Source organism: Perca fluviatilis, chromosome 7 (assembly GCF_010015445.1).
Source record: "Perca fluviatilis chromosome 7, GENO_Pfluv_1.0, whole genome shotgun sequence".
NCBI classification, from domain to species: Eukaryota; Metazoa; Chordata; class Actinopteri; order Perciformes; family Percidae; genus Perca; species Perca fluviatilis.
This window is the reverse complement of record NC_053118.1, coordinates 42,874,075-42,889,102: the sequence shown is the minus strand read 5'-3', so window position 1 is coordinate 42,889,102 and position 15,028 is coordinate 42,874,075. Positions and strand designations below refer to the sequence as shown.

The 15,028-nt window shown below is 39.4% G+C and overlaps 1 long non-coding RNA gene across 1 annotated transcript; it reads right to left on the bottom strand.

Annotated features, from left to right (window-relative positions):
• Window positions 1-661: 661 nt before the first annotated feature.
• Window positions 662-2,008, bottom strand: LOC120562779. Its single transcript, XR_005639838.1, has 3 exons — window positions 1,458-2,008; window positions 1,095-1,205; window positions 662-763 (listed from the first exon to the last, which is right to left on the bottom strand). It is a non-coding gene; the product is annotated as an uncharacterized LOC120562779 (long non-coding RNA).
• Between the last annotated feature and the right edge of the window lie 13,020 nt (window positions 2,009-15,028).

Genomic DNA, 15,028 nt, shown 5'->3' with positions numbered 1-15,028 from the left:
TGTGAAATGATCACAAACTGTTATCAGCACATTACTTGGTGATGTCACAGAACGTGTAAAAATTCTGTGTCCACCACAGAAAACAATGCCAATGTAAAGTCAATGAGAAGATGACCTAGCATTAGGGTAGCGAGTAGTACATAAAGCAGAAACTCCACATAAGCAGGTTGGTTGGGGGGGTGGATGGGTCAAACAGGACTTTCCCAGAATTCTTCCATGGGCCCATCATGGAATTTTTTGCTTTTCTGTGAAACTGCCACAGATTTTGATTTAAGTGGCCGTGTTCATTTCACGAAGTTCTGTGAGATCAGGTTGAACGTGACTAGATAGAACTGTGTGTTAAAGTTACGACATGGCGGCAGTAATTCAACCACCCACGCTGGAACCAGAATCAGATCCTGCAGAAGGAGGGGAGTGTCCTGTAGAACCTGAGACTGAGAATTCAGCAGGACGCTTATTTGTTTGGGCCGATGACGTAGAAAGCCGGGCAGATTTTGACCAGCTCACCCGAAGACGGAAGGAAGGAATCCTTCAGAAACCGTATCTCACTCAAAACAGCATTGATGGATTTTTCAAAGTCCGTATGCGTGTGGAAGCACCAGAGACACAGAACACCCCAAATCAGCGACAGTGTTTTTCATAATATGAGTACTTTATTCAACTATGATGGGCTCAAAGTCATTTTCTCTTTCAGAAAGTTATTGAGTGCTGGCATCTCCACAAACCCCAGAATAGTTAGTTTGGAATCTGAGGTAAGACTATTCTGTAGAAAAATCAAAAAGATGATATTAGGGTAACATCATACATATTCTTACTGAATATACTGGTTAAAAGGTACAATATGTAACATTTCTGTATTTAAACCACGGATGTCATTAGGCCTATTTTAGGGGGGCTGACGCTACTCCAAAATGTTCCTAACACCCCCCTGCCAAATAAGGAAAATATCTGTATTTCTACAATGAACTCTATCACTCACTACTTTGAATCAATCTTCCTTCACCATTCATCTGTTGGTGTCATCGTGCAGAGCAGTTGGTTGTATTTGTACTAGTACACAGCCCATTCAAAATGTGCATGTGCGTGCTTGCTACCTGTCTTCCTGCTGCAGCAGATTGACACCATCACACCTGCAGTACAGTACAGACACAAGACCAGCAGGGGGCGCAAGACTCTGAAAACAGAAAGAGGGGGAAGGGGAGGATCTGTGGACAAAAAGACTGAGTTCATCATGTGTTTATATTTCAGGACTTCCAGAATTTGTGATGTCTGACAGGCAATTTCCACCGGCTCCGGAAAGGCTGCGTTCCGACCCCGTCCCAGCCCTCAAAAATATAATCCAGTGTGCTCACGGCGGATCATATCTCCCTGCACTACACCTTGAAAACACAGCACAGAGCTGTTCCCCCTCTACTCCTCTGGATGGAAACACTGGTGGTGGGTTTGTGGTTCTATACCTGAATTTGCGAGATCTCGTTGGGTCCTCGTGACTTCAGCGGTCAGTCATGGCCACAGCCGCAACAAATCTGGTCCTGGTGGGTGTTGACTGACGGCGGAGCATGGAGCTGTTCCGCAACCGGTCGGCAACCGGTGGAAATTAGCAGTGAGGCTACATTTACATTGCTACGTTTTGGTTTAAAAAAGGAATATCCTTTACTATGCATGCAGGCAGAGAGGCAGGCAGATACATTTCATGGATCCATCTTGGTTAGTTTGTAATGTCAAAGACAGGTTCAGAGTCTGACCCAAAAGCAGAACAGGTGAGGACAAGGCAGCAGTTGGTATGAAGGAGTTCAATAAAGAACACAAAGAGAACTAACATACATGTAAGCTGATGACCGTCCAATCACAGGGAAGATGCCAGGACCACAGGGACAGCTGGCACAGGGACAGACTTCATGACAAAAGTATGACGACAAACCAACACCAGAAGCAGAAAGCAGAGACTAAATCCATGAGGTAACGAGGGGAGAAACGAGGGACAGGTGACATGAGGGCTGATGAACAGGTGAGACACATCAGGGCAGAGCAGCCAATCACAGAGGAGGGAAAACACACAAGGCAGGAAGTAGAACAAGACATGACACAAGAACAACAGACACTACAAAGTAAAACAGGAAACTGAAGCATGAAACATACACAAGGATAGAACTAAAACTAGACAGAGAACACAGAGAACTGGTAACACACAACCATGAACAAGGAGGAGACATTAAAAACATCATAACATCAAACATTTAGAGATCAGAGCTGAAGATGAACAGATTATTTTAGTTAGTGCTCCACTTGTGTTCAGTGTGTTCTTGTTTCTAACTGTGGAAGAGAGTCAGGGCGCCATCTGGTGGCTCAATCCTCAACTCATCCTCAAACACACATTTATCACTCTTCATTGGTCCCTTTTTCAACAAGAAGAACTCTGGACATTTGTTAGGAAATGTTCAGTCACATAAAGTCTCATAAAATCCCATAACAATGAGAGTGGAAAGTGTCTCTCATGTTGAGATAAACACAACACTTTAATTTGGTGAAGTAATCCTCAGCAGGAGGAAATGTTTCAGCTGTGTGTGTGTGTGTGTGTGTGTGTGTGTGTGTGTGTGTGTGTATGTTTCTGTGTATGTGTGTGTGTGTGTGTGTGTGTGTGTGTGTGTCTGTGTCTGTGTGTATGAATATGACCCAAATCAAGAAAAACAATTATGTTGGGGAAACTGCAGCTATTTTATTAGAATAACTAACTAAACGTTACTAAACATAAGGTGAATAAACTTGAATGGGTAAACTCGTCCTTGAACAGATTCTAATCAGCGTCGGTGTTTAACAATAAAAACCACAACTCCCATAATTCCACGCTACTTCCCAACATCATCAGAAGTCTGAGTTACCATCCAGTGTTTACGTTGAGAGACCTCTAGTGGCAGAAAGTTACATATTGTATATTTAATGTCAGCAGTTTTCAGGCTTCTTGTCTTCAGAGAATCAGATGGTTTCTTACAGTTAAAAGTAAAACAGTTGTTGTTATTGTTATTATATTGATCTGTAGTTAGATCTTCTTTATGAATGAGTGAACATGACAACATTAAAAACAGACCCAGAGTTAAACTGTCACATGTGTTTTATTCAACAGGAGACAGAAGTTGCTCTGATTCATCAGGTAGTAACAGATTACTGACTTCCATGAAAGTGAACAGGTTCATTGTTTTCACATCTGACTATAATTCTTTTGGTAGAAGGTACACCATTACCATACCGACAGTTGTAGGGAACGGCAGGTGGATTCTGATTCACCAGGTTACAGTCAACAATTGGGAAACGAGCATTGCTGATTGTCATACCGTTGTTGCCATATGGCCTTCCTCCTCCAGCACAGACGGCTGGGACGGCGTTCACATTCCCTGTGATGAAGGTATTGAAACCCTTGCAGCTGATTCTTGGGTTCACTTGTGTGGGTGGGGTCACGATTCTTTTTTTTGCTATCACCTGGGTACATTCGCCAACAGCCATCCCCTGGTGGATATGCTGTCTGTTAAACTTTTCAGCTGGAGTTTCTCGTCTGTACTGACAGAGCACGGCAGCAGAGAGCAGCAGAACACAGGCAAAGATAGAGATCTTCATGTTGATCTGGAGAACACAGAGTTATAAAAGCTGTTAGAGACTTTACTCTGACATATCTAACATCTCTTTATATTATCATATAAAAGCTGTTAAAGACTTTGATTTGCAAAGAAACAGGAGAAACAGGATATAAATGCCTGAAGATGTTCTACAACTAAAACTATTACATTCATTATTTTTGTAAGTTAGACAATGTGCAGGAGTTACTTTGCAACCTTTGTCCTGCATGTTCCCCTTCAACGCAGCTGTCTCAACTTCTTAGGGGGGTGGTGCTTTATCCTTATTTTTTCAAATGTTTTTGTTGCTTATTTCAGGTTTTTTTTTTACAATTTATTTCCATGTTTCTGTCATTTTTTTTTTTAAGTTGTTGCTTTTTCCGAAATTTCTTCACCTGTTGTTACCCTAACCACAAGGTTTTTTTTTGTTTTCCCAAACACAACAACAAAAAAATTGAAAAAAGTGCCTGAAATGTTGAAAGAAAGAAAAGCATTGTCGAAAAATGACTTTACATTTTATTTTTGAATGTTTGTAACATTCAAAAATAAACATAGACATAAATTTTCAACAAAAAAGTGCCCAAAAAATGTATTTAAAAAAGTGACAAAAATCTTGGAGAAAACGTAAAACAATTGTCTAAAACCCGACAACAAACAGATAAAACATTTAACATACCACAATGTTAAATAAGTGTAAAAAATGTTGGAAAAAAAAATAGTTGATAAAATAATAAGTTTGTCTTACCGAAAAAAAACGACAAAAAACTAGAAAAAAGTGCCCAAAAGGTTAAAAAAGTGACTAAATGTTTTGATAAAAAGAACAAAATGTCTAAAAAAAACGTTGAAGAAGGTGATAAAATACTAAAAGTTGGAGAAGAGTCAGAGTTTGTCTTACCGAAGAGTTGGCGGTGAAAGTTTCAGGTACGAAGGTCCAAAAATGTAGAAATGTAAAATCTAAACAGCACAAAGTCTGAAGATGAAGAAGAAGAGCAGAACTCTGACACGATGCGAATCTGAAGAATGTTCAGACACAGAAACGAAATAATTTTCTGTCTTATATCCTCCGAAAGAGAGGGGGTTGTCTCTGAAACAAACAGCTCAATATCATCTCCATATACGGTAAACATTTGGCTACAGGTTCAGGCCTTACACCCCCACAGATCAAATACCAACATTAGAATAAACAGTTCACTGGTTACAGGTCAAAGTTTCAGACGAGTACACATTTAATCAGACGAGAAGTTAGGATCATATCAGACTCATGCTGTGTTGTTGTGAGTAAGGATCTACACTGAGTTTACATGTACTTTATATTCCACTATTACTCTGAATGTGATACATGTTAACAGCATATTCTGGTTGGATATTCAGAATAAAACCTTTCTCTTAAAGTAACACTAGAGAACTTTTCCCACTTCGGTCCCCCTACAGGTTGGAAGTGGAACTTTCCCATTATGTCTCATTGGAACTACAGATCTGCTACCCGATCTGGCAAACTTGCATCACTATGCAAGTTTGTAGCTGGTAGAGAGCCGCAAAGCGAATGCAGAAGTGCTGTTATGAGTTGATGAACCACTGAAATATTAATTTCAGTTACAAAAAGTTCTTTAGTGTTGTTTTAACCTACTTGAAGGTGTGGTGGCAAATTTTATTTTAACCATTTGTTTATTGTTTTAAACCTCCACAAAATCCTGTTTCTTCCTGTAGACTTAAAGGCACCAGTGAGAGAGCTGGCCTTGTAGACTGTGAGCAATAGCAGAAGTTATTTTCGCTAAAGAAATTGCAGCTCCTCATTTGTTTATTTCTCGCAGATAAAGTGAAGAAGGCTATAACACTGTCTGAACCGTATCTCTTTCTGTCTCCTGAGATAAGCAGGTGTTTAGTCTAATGTAGGAGACACAGGAGCAGAATGGAAGGTTGTAAAATTATCTGACTGTCTATGGTATTTTTTAGAAAAGTGGCAGCATGCTAAAAATATTTGGAGAGGGGTGGCTTAACGGAGTTTCTTCACTATAAGATGTTTTGATTTTTAGGTTCCTAGTTAGGAAAAACATTTTTAGTTGTGCTGCGTGTACCTTTGAAACTGTGTTTTCTGCATTTGCAAATGTAAATAAATACTCAAAGACCAAACTTTGGTTTAATTCTCAAACAGTCGTTATTCGTTTTGATTTTATCATGAATATCACTAACTCTGCTGCTTCATGGAAAACTTCCACGACATTTTGGCGTTGTCCGGCAGGACGGATGAGTTATCAGAGAAAAGAGCTCCGTTGGGTCGCTGATGACTGGCTATCCAGGGATCAAAAATCACCTGCCTCATACCTCTAAACCTTTAAAAAGGTTTTTCAGAGAGGAGAGTTAGGACCGGGCCTCTTGACTGTTTTCCACTCCGTCAAAAACGAACAGGGAGAGATTTCAAGCAGCACGGTAAGATAAAATTGATTAATTACAATTGGATTGTGATTTCAAGGTTTTGAACAAACCTTCTAAACAAGCAACTGTTGCTAAACGAATTAAGTAATGAATAATTGCCGAAATCATTTTCTTAACTAAAGAGAATAAATTAAACTAATTCTGACTTTTGGGAAGTGAGTATTGGGTATTGTTTTTTGGGTCATTTTGGGTAACAAAGATATAACTGAGGTTATGAATGACATCTTTTGGCAGACACGGACATATTTATGATTGAATTCTCATATGGTGATAAGACAATTGATTGACGGACAAGACCAGTAAGAGAACTGGCAGAGTAGACAAGGCCTAAAAATGAATCTATCATTAAAACCACATCGCATCATTAAAAATAAATAACATGCACTAAAATTGTTAAAAATAGCAATGCAGAAAAGTCCTCAGTTTTGGGCCCAGTGACCTCATCTCCCACACCCAAAACAAAAATCCTGGTCTGAGCTGCTCACTTCTACCCCTCCCTTTTCTTCTGGCTCTAAACTTTCCCCTGATCATGTCTACAGGGATAGAGAAAAAGCATTCTGATATTAAACACAGATAAATACTTTTTTCAAGTTGTAAATCACTGTAGTGAACTCAATTGTTCCTCTTGTGGCAGTTCATCTTTACAAATTTTAATCACTTGTACATTTCTGATTTTTACTTTCATAATTTTCATCAGTTTTTGGCATTTTGGGAAGACATGTTTTCCTCCATTAATAGGAAAACTATCAATTGAGTATCGCTCAGATAAAGGCAAGAAGTAGATCAATGGTCAATGTGACTTCTGAGTGAAAGTAACTGTTGTTAAATTTAAGTCTATACTGCACTTCAGATTGGGAGGATTTAACATTTCTCTTACTGTCACCAGAGGAAGCTGGCCTGGAAGGAAACCTCTTTTGTTTTCTAAACTTTTTGCTCCGAGGCATTTGAATCAATTCAAGTTTTTATGTTTGTGTGCTGAACAGCTCAAGTCTGCGGCAGACTCCTCCCCGCTGGAAACGCCTCTTTGTAACCTGATCCAGTCACGCTCTGACTGCCACTCCTCTCTTAGCTGTCTGCTCTGTCTTTCCCTTTTACAACAATCATTTACCCCCTTTAATGGACCAAGTATATTATATTATTATCTTTTCTAGATCTACCACATAGCGTTTTGCCCCACTAAGTATGTAGATTATTATATTATCTTTATATAATTTATAAGCTTTCTCTTTAGTTATATTATCAACGTGTCTCCTAGGAGTAGCGAGCTCCTTCTATCTTAATTCCTTAATCTGTGCAATGGCCACAATCTAGAATTCAGCACTAGTACAAAAACAAAGACAAACCAAACTCCTTAATCCTCCCAAAAAAACAAAACACTATCACGCATGAAACAACATAAAGCCAAACACAAACCAACACTGCCAACACATAAATCTTTTTCCACCTGGGTTTCGAGACAGGATTGCTATGGGCAGAGCCCCGTGTGTGATTAGTTTTATGTAGTACAATCAGATCTCCAAAAGATGTCCCCCTTACACCATGTTTCGAATCCCAGTTTTTCAGTGTAAGCACAAGCATTCAGCAGTACAGTCATGTCACAGTCCATTATAATATACAATTTCCCTACTAATTAAAAATTTTCGGTATCGGTCGAATCAGACTTATAATGTACACAAAAGTAGGGCTGGGCGATATGGACCAAAAGTCATATCCCGATATATTTTGGCTGAATATCGATATACGATATATATCGCGATATTTTTTCCGCGAAATGAGAGCAAATGTTCAGTCAAAGCCCAAATCAAATATGACATGTCACAAGTAGTTTCATAGAAACAGTTGCAAAATCAAATAAATAATAAACCGGTTTCTTCACCTGGTTCATGATTAAATGCTCAGCTGTTCAAATAACAATAAAATGTAAACCTAAATACTGTATAACAGGAGTAACTTTTTGAAATCAAAGCTCCATAGGCTATTTGTGATTCGTTCCAAAGGTCAATTAAGCTTTTGATATTAATATAATCTACTTTGTTCAAAATGTAATGCCTCATGCCTGTAAGCCTAGGTTATAGTCCCATTCTTCCACATTGATACTGCTTCCACTTAAGTAAACTAAAAGATGAACTATCGACTACAAAACAAAGAAATTTATTATGATCGGTTCACAGATCTGAGTCAAACGGAAACTTCACCCTTCTGAACTAAGAGTTTCTGCTTCAAGGTGAAGTTTAATACAGACGGAAATGTCCAGGCTCATTCCTCCACTATTTATTTCTGTATGTATTTATGCGTTACATGTAATTTTAACGGGCACTGAGCTCCAGATCCTGCAGCCGAGACGGTCGCTGCTGCCCGCTGTAGCCTCTCTCCGTCCGCCTGCCGCCGACGCCGGCGCTAGTGGAACTTTTTCTCGCCGATATCGACATACAGTTCGTTCCTGGACTACGTGTAAGATCCTACCGGTCACCACTCTGTCTTTGGCTGGTCCGATCTGGATCAGCGGGGACCGGCGCAGCAAGCGGCGAAGCTGTGTTTTTGCGGGGGAAAAGGGGCCGTGCCGTCCAGGGCTCTCCGCCTCCCGCGCCGGGCTCAGATTGCTGTTGGCGGCGGCATATATAATCATAAAACACATTGTCACCTGTTAAATGTTATCCATGCTGTTTGTTCTTTTCATTTCCTCTATCGAACATAATTAAGCAGTACAAAGTAGTCCGCATCTTTAGCGTTGATCTGAATGCTTCGGACCCCTGTTCCAAGATGGCGGCGGGTTTTGACGTATGTTTAGAACCTCACGGCGACATATCTATGGGAGCAAGGATCACATTTGAACTATATCGATATATGCGATATGGTCTAATTCCATATCTCATTTAAAAATATATCGATATATTTGTGTATATCAATATATCGCCCAGCCCTAGTTTTTAGTAGATTCTTTTTAAAGTGTCCAGACAGGGAGCATTTCAGATCTCTGGGGGGATGGAGTACGCTGCACGTTTACTACCAGACAAAAACTTACTGCTAATATTAGAAGTAACCTTCATCACGGTTGAGATGTCGACAATTTCCTTGGAGGTCTTCTTGATCAAATTCTACCTCACTGTGACCACTATCATCTAGTTCAAGACACAAATTAACAAAAAATTAATTCTGCTACAGAAAGAAATAAAAAAAGTGCAATTTTCAGTGATTGCGCTCAGCTGGTGCAGTGCATGAAAGGAAGGCAGTTGTGATAGAAGAGACGTAGGTATGTACAATTATGCATGCATCCTTTCCCATCCTCTTCTACCAGGAAGTACGTTGGAGGAAGCAGGGAAAGGAGGCAATTCTAAACCTTCATCCTTCAAGATACCAAGCAATTCATCAATTTGGCTTCTTCCACATTTACTTCGTGTAGCCCAGGAAGCAAGCTTTTCTTGCAAGGTTACCTCGTCTTCTTTTGCAGATTCTATGACTTCTTCAGAATCAGTTGACACATATTCTCTGTATCCAAAATCTGAATCTGCATCACCAATTTCATCTGCTTCATTTAAACAACTACTTCCCTCTTCTGCTAGATCTTCACCTTCATCTTCTACATTACACTGATTAGGATTTAAATTTCCACGGCAACCATCTTCACTGCTGCTACATTCCAGTGCGATTGCTGCAGCTTCTGAGTGGATTTTTCTCCAGCAACTCAGATATGACATACCATGTTCTAAAAATAACAACAACCCAGCAGTTAAGTCTACATCAAGGAAATAAAAAATACAATGTTTTACCACAAGAAAAATCAGAGGGTTAGACATGCATACTAACATAGGCTAAGCCTCATCACTACAATGTTGCCAACAATTATTTAAAAGAAGTTTATCACTTAAGCCAGTGTTTCCCCTATCATATGCAGTGCCCACCAGCTACAGCTGTACATTGTGTAAAGAGTACTCTATACTTTCCATAAAATCTTCACCTATGGAAAGTTATAACTGATTAATGGTTAACAAGATTTTCAGCAATATCAAAAGTATAATAAGTAAATATCACACATAGATTGTAAGGACAAAATACAAGGTTATTGTCTACAATGTGGCATTCAGTTTAATTTACATTTCGAGTCAAGTAGATGGAATTGAGTAAAGTGTTAAACGTATTACAATGATCTTGATTTTACAGTATCGACGACGTATAGTAGGGCTGCACGATTATGGCCAAAATGATAATCACGATTATTTTGATCAATATTGAGATCACGATTAATTATCACGATTATTTGTTGATTTTAGCCAAAACAAATTTTATTATATAATTATAACTGCTTTTACATCCATATTGTGTACATTGCTGCTATAATTCCATATACTAATAACAATTCATATTGTGCTACATTCCCCTTTTTTAAACGAGTATGCCATTTCAGCTTTTTGTGCGGCCCGGTTTCCACACATGCATGTTTGCCGTGAAGATACAGGCAACGCAATTTTCTGTTCACGTTACGGCGCATGTGGTGCCCGGTATCTACCGGATGAAATAGCTACGCAGATTTCTGTGGCTCATTACACTGCCACTTACATGTCTGCGTTGCGCTCTGATGCTCCGAAACCCACGTTAGAGGCAACATAAACATCGCTGAATGTCACGCTAGTAAACACTAATAACACGTTACACAGCAGGTAGCGTTAGCCTACCGTTAGCCACAGTAGTAACTGGATTAAGCACGGCTAAAATGCTGACTGCTAAACAGTGTAGTGTGTCTGTATTTCACTGTAGGATTCCAACAGTGGGACATCCAACAGTCTGCTGCTAAAGCTATGAGCTAAAAGACACAAACTAGCACTGGTCACTGCTGTTGTCTGAAAAACAACACAGACGGGACAAAACGTTGCGTTTACTGGTAAACTGGTAAACATCGTGAGCGGCTTATGATGACCGACTGCTACCTGTTGTGGAATTATCCTCCCGTTACTCTGTCCTCTGTGACTGTCTACATCTAGAAACTAAGCGCGTTGGGTGCGCGGGGGCCGGCGGGGAACAGCTCTGATTGGCTCATGGAGACATGTGATCAGACAGTGGTTTATGGAGCGCTAGATTGGCTTTGCAAAAACTGTTCTATGAAGGGAATGACGCATTTTAAATATCGCTCGATCACACAAATTTGATCGTGGGAAGCCAAAATCGTGATCATGATTAAAATTCGATCAATTGTGCAGCCCTAACGTATATTAGTAGACGCAGCTTCCTTACAAAAAGTTACAGCGGGTCTGGATCCAGCTTTCAAAACGTAATTTAACACGAATGACCAAGTAGTCAACTCCGTGGTCAGTTATAACATCATTAGACTATCGCAAAATAACTGTTTGCTTTACGAGGGAAAATATATATAACTAGCTAGTCGTCTTGTTTAGACATTCGATGCAATGAATAATACGAAGTTCATAACACGTAACATTAGCCTACAGGAGAAGCCTTTATTTTGACAGATAAGTGCTAGCTTGCAGTGCAAAAAAACTCGTTCATAAAACAACAATACTAAAACGTTCGATTAAACAATCCACATGTTATATTTTTCATTTACTTTGGTTAAGTCGAAGGTCCGCTTCACCGCTGAATGCACACGCGCTCACGCAACCGGGGGAACACTTTCTGTCAGGGGAAATTCAAGTACACCGGGCTTTGGCTGTCTGCTTCAGAGTCGAAAAACTCAGTGCCCGGTGTTATGTGCCTTCTGGTTTTTCCACCTACTGGTTTCCGAGCCTGTCCAGATGCCGTGTAAACCTATCAACCTACCCACGTCAACAGATTCGCTACATATTCATAAACATTTTACTGGCCTTTGCATGTCGCAACTCAAATCAAAACTATACTGAACTGAACTGAACTGAAAATATGAGTCCTACATTACTATAACATTGTACAGCGTGAAAAATGTGTTTTAAAAGTATTTAGGATGATCCGTGTCGCGCTGGATTCGTACCTCCCTCAGCAAAAATAAAAACTTAAGAGTCCACTTCACCATCCACTACACTATCACATTTATCACACCAGCTACCAGGACATGACTTTGTTTTTTCTTTTCCGTCAGTAGGCCATGAATCACTGTTTATCTGAGTACTCCGAAACAACAGGTTACCTTGATTTAGGCTTAAAAACATAACTATATCATGCACTCCAACCTTCTGCTACACCTCTGCGCTGCCCATGTGCAAGGATTCATCATAAATTATAGCAGGCAGCACACGGATTCTGAAACAATGGGTCTAAAACAACTGTTACCCTGGGCTGGAAACGTGATCTCGAAGCTCTCAAACAGCTACAATAACATGTTCCTTGGATTTATGAAAAGAAGTGATATTTCTATTGACATGGCTCACATGCCTACAGCTACGTTTCCAATAGCATACAACGTTATGTTTACGACCCTAGCCTACAATAACATTGTACAGCGGGAAAATGTTTAAAAGTAATTAGGATGATCCATATCGCGCTGGATTCGAAACTTTCTCAGCTAAATTAACAGCATACCAAACCATTGCACTGTCCACTACCTACCACATCAATCACAAAAAGTTTTAGAACATGACTTTGTTTTCTCTCAGTAGGCCATGAATCACTGTTTATCTGAATAATCCGAAATAACTGGTTACCTTGATTTAGGCTTAACAACGTAACGATACCGTGCACTCTAACCATCTGCGCTATCTGTGTGCAAGGATTTGTTATAAATTCTACCAGGCGACACACGGATTGTGAAACAATGGGTCTAAAACAACTGGTTACCCTGGGCTGGAAACGCATGATCTCGAGGTTCTCACAGCTACAATAGGCTACCTTGGATATGAAAAGAAGCAATATTTCTATTGACCTTGTTCTACGTTTCCAATAGCCTACAACGTTATGTTTACGACGGAAGATAACGTATTTGAAACCCCTACAATACAAAGTTCTGTTTAAGAAATTTGAAATATAGTTTGCGCCCAACCTTTGAATTGTTTTCGTTGTAGCCTATAGGCTCTATGTCACCACCCGGATATCAGAAGATCAGTTTTGAAATTGGTGTAAGATGAAAGGTGAACCTTGTTTTCAACACTCGTCTTAAGAGTGCATCGTTGCAAGTTGTTTCGAACCAATTCAGAACAAGCTCCGTGTGTTACGTGATTGCAAGATAAATGAGGTTGGAATACGGTGTGTGGGAATATAGGCGAACATGGTAAGGTTTAAGGTCATAAAATGAAAAGCAGCAAATCCTTTATTGGGTTAAATATTTTGTCTTCTGTCATATGGCGCTGTATAACTTTGGAAACGTAGCTGTAGGCATGTGAGCCATGTCAATAGAAATATCGCTTCTTTTCATAAATCCAAGGAACATGTTATTGTAGCTGTTTGAGAGCTTCGAGATCACGTTTCCAGCCCAGGGTAACAGTTGTTTTAGACCCATTGTTTCAGAATCCGTGTGCTGCCTGCTATAATTTATGATGAATCCTTGCACATGGGCAGCGCAGAGGTGTAGCAGAAGGTTGGAGTGCATGATATAGTTATGTTTTTAAGCCTAAATCAAGGTAACCTGTTGTTTCGGAGTACTCAGATAAACAGTGATTCATGGCCTACTGACGGAAAAGAAAAAACAAAGTCATGTCCTGGTAGCTGGTGTGATAAATGTGATAGTGTAGTGGATGGTGAAGTGGACTCTTAAGTTTTTATTTTTGCTGAGGGAGGTACGAATCCAGCGCGACACGGATCATCCTAAATACTTTTAAAACACATTTTCCCCGCTGTACAATGTTATAGTAATGTAGGACTCATATTTTCAGTTCAGTATAGTTTTGATTTGAGTTGCGACATGCAAAGGCCAGTAAAATGTTTATGAATATGTAGCGAATCTGTTGACGTGGGTAGGTTGATAGGTTTACACGGCATCTGGACAGGCTCGGAAACCAGTAGGTGGAAAAACCAGAAGGCACATAACACCGGCGGCGATTTTATTCATGTCACTATTTTTACTAGCTATATTCCACTGATTTTAATCTCTGTAAACTAACTCTTACATCATTGTTATATTAGTATTGCAATGCAGTCAAACTTAAAGTAACGTAATTTTAAGCTAGGTGGGAAAAGGCGCCAGTTCACAAAATCAATTCTGACAAGATACTTGACAATACAAACTCTGTGTGACTGAAAAAAATAAAACTTATAAAGCTTATTAACTAACCAACTTAACGTTCTTATGGCCAAAATTGATATATATTTTCCGTACCTGTACTCGCAGTGACCGTCCAACAAACAATTGTAACCGTCGACGTTCAGATGAAAGGTGTCCGACAGGCAATTTACTCCGGTATCTTTCCGCTGCAAGACCATAGAGCGTAGGTAGGACTGCGTAGGAGTCGGATTGGCTTCTTCTTCTTCTTCTTCTTCTTCTTCTTCTTCTTCTTCTTCTTCTTCTTCTTCTTGCTTTCCGGCGGAAGCCTTGCGGCACATTCACAGTGATTGGCTAGAAATGTGTTTAAATTGTTTTTGAAGATATACCTGGAACTATGTATTTAAAACACGCGAGCAAGTCAAGTTATTTCAAAAATCTACAACTTTATGAAAATGTATATAATTTGTGCAAGTAGATTTTCTGTTATTATTGTTATTAAATTAATTAATATTATTATTATTATTATTATTATTATTATTATTATTATTATTATGTTAGAGATAGACAGATTAAAAGAAAATTATTGGTGATTAAGGGATGGGATGTTCTGGATGCATACGTATGATAAACATGGGCTAATGCCACTCAACCCCTTATGGCCAGGAACACTGAATGCACAATAGATATTTTAATTGACCTTTATTATATTGTTTCTTAGCAAATTAAAGAGGGGTCCCTTCAAGGATTACAGTGCTACTATCCCCAAATGAACTCATTGAAATTAAACATAATAAGTGTAATATCCCAACCATTGATAGATTTCAACATAGATAAAATCTATTTGAGGTTTCAATGTGATTCACCAGTTATA